At 48.6% G+C, this 2,549-nt stretch overlaps 1 non-coding gene across 1 annotated transcript; it reads left to right on the top strand.

The window, feature by feature from the left end:
* Positions 1–290: 290 nt before the first annotated feature.
* Positions 291–363, top strand: Trnas-gga. The gene has a single exon. It is a non-coding gene; the product is annotated as a tRNA-Ser (tRNA).
* The last annotated feature ends 2,186 nt before the right edge of the window (positions 364–2,549 follow it).

Below are 2,549 nucleotides of genomic sequence, written 5' to 3'. Positions count from 1 at the left end.
TGGTCGGGTTTCCGCATCGCGAGCAACTTGATACATGGGAACTATAGGACAGTAAACGCGCCAGTAGAAGACGCGTTCCAGGCATCACAGTTCCCACCACGCAAAGGTCTTGTCCTTTGTCCCTCTTGTTCCCCTTCTTTAGGGATTATTTTCGTCATTCTTGTCCAGCTCGCTTGCATTTTTGCATTTAATAGCAATTTAATCATAACCTTAAATATGCAAGCTTTCACCCTTGTTGGTGTTAGACCGGTGGCGGCTGATAAAACCTGTCTGCTCTGCTGACATCTAACCCCTGGTTAGCTCAGTTGGTAGAGCGCTCCACTGGAAATGGAGAGGTCCCGGGTTCGATCCCCGGACCAAGCAGATTTTTTCGGTCGTGCACCGGTCACCTAGCTGTGCTTGGAGATTTGTGTTTGTCCTTTGTCCCTGTTGTTCCCCTTCTCCAGGGATTATTTTTGTCATTCTTGTCCAGCTCGCTTGCACCTTTGCATTTAATAGCAATTTAATCGTAAGTCTGAAGAAGAGGTCTCTTAGCGGAACGTCGGCCACATTGTGAGGCTTCCAGGAGACTTTCATTTGAGTACGCAGAGGTTCGGCCATCAAATTTGAGTCTACAACAAAGGTGTGCTGCGAACATAATAACGTATTTCGTGCACCATGCCGTAGAAGGACCAGGCGACAGAGCCCCACGGTGCCATGGCCACAAGTTTATTTTGAGTAAAAAGAACAGGAAGCATCTGTGGGCAGAAAAGCACACACAGGAGAGCGCTCTTTTCATATGCGGGATTACCGCGCATGGGGCAGAAAGAGCAAGGTAATCCCACGAACTACCCGAAGGCGAACGACGTGACGCATTGAGGCAAGTTGCAGCCCAACGAAAAGACATGCAGGATGCGGCCAATGTCCATGTGACCGAGGCGGGCCCATTTATGCTCATTGTTGCCCCTATGTTCGAAGAATTGCTCGCGCCATCAGAGGTCACGAGGAGCGGTACGGAAGGGAGCTGATATTTTTGAATGCAACAAGTTACTGAAAATGTCGTAACCCCTGCCCTCGCCCTCCCAGAAAAAGACCGCTTCTTCCTGAAGAAGGAATTGTAAGTACCGTAGCCAAGCCGGATTTCGACACCCAGCCGGCCCCTCCAAAATTTGTTCCCCATAACGCGGATCCCAAAAGGCCCAAAAACTGATTGGCGTTCACTCTGTTAGACATATGCCTAAATGTAGTCCATGCGGCATTGTAAGCGGGTCCAATGTCAACCACCGTTATTAGATCTAATAACGGTGATGTCAACGAGCCCCTCTACCTCGTTGGCCTATATATGTAAAAAAGTACATTTGGAAGCACGTAATTTTGCGAGATTTAGCGGTCTCGCTTCACAAGAAATACATGTCAAAAATTTCGGTTACTCGTACAACAACTAGCGCACTGCTTGTTTTAGAACTTCCATCTTAAACCGGAGACACGGCAAAATAAAAAAAACGGACAACACAACAACAGTTGTTGTGTTGTCCGTTTTTTTTATTTTGCCGTGTCTCCGGTTTAAGATGGAAGTACTTCACCAGCTCGCCTGTGCGTTTACCCTTTCTTCGTTGTTTTAGAATACTAACTAAAGAGTGCAAAATACTGTATAAACAGTTCTTAGAGGGCGCGCTAAAACTTTTAGATTACGTTAGGCTTGATGACTTCATAGAACTACGTCTATTCATGCCTTGTTCTTTGCTTCTCCCAGCCACCTTCCCAGTATATCCGGTCACAGCGCATCCGGTCTCGGCCTCGTGGCTCGTTTCATTGTGTCGTGTTGTGCTGGGAGCTACTCGGCCGATCATCGATGTGCGTTTCCTCTCGACCTGTGACCTGTGTCGAAGTCTTCTGGAATATTTGGCTGCGAAGAGACGGCTTGTTTGCGTAAGTATAATGTCCTCTAATGTCCTAATAGCGGTGTACAACGTTGATATCGGAGATGCTGTTCCGGACACGACGGCGCTCGTCCGATAGGACTTTTGCTTTTAATGGATCATCACCGATTACCAATCTCTAATCTTCGCGTTTGCATTACAACACACTTCTGTTTTCATCAGTGCTGTCCCGGGTGAGATGGACTGCGGCCGAGACATGTTTCGAGGAACAAGTAGTATTGACCTCGAATCGTCGGTCCGAGCAATGGACGGGGTTAGAGGACCGGTTTTGTTCGATATGGTTCAACTAATTCTAGCAGGTACAAAACGAGCTTCCTTTAGGAACCTTGACGGGCTCCGGTTAGTTCATATCGGAGAAACCCCCCCCCCCCCCCCTAGCCCCTAGCCCCTAGCCCCGCGGCATCTCCAGTAATCTCGGGGGCGGCCTGGCAACCAGCGCGGAGGCGGTGGATGTCGGATTTGTAGCGTCTGCTTATCATTCTTTTGCCTTGTATTGCCTCAGCCGCTACGGATACAGCTTGAAATGTGGAATTTCAGAACTAAAGCACTTCTTTGCGGTGCACATACATTGTTGGTAAATCTCCAGGAGGCTAAGCTAAAACACGGGCCGGCTCACTCGAAGCAGCGTCT

The sequence above is a fragment of the Ixodes scapularis genome, unplaced genomic scaffold (assembly GCF_016920785.2).
Source record: "Ixodes scapularis isolate PalLabHiFi unplaced genomic scaffold, ASM1692078v2 PGA_scaffold1__304_contigs__length_218370807, whole genome shotgun sequence".
Taxonomy (NCBI): domain Eukaryota; kingdom Metazoa; phylum Arthropoda; class Arachnida; order Ixodida; family Ixodidae; genus Ixodes; species Ixodes scapularis.
This window is presented reverse-complemented; position numbering and strand designations above follow the sequence as displayed.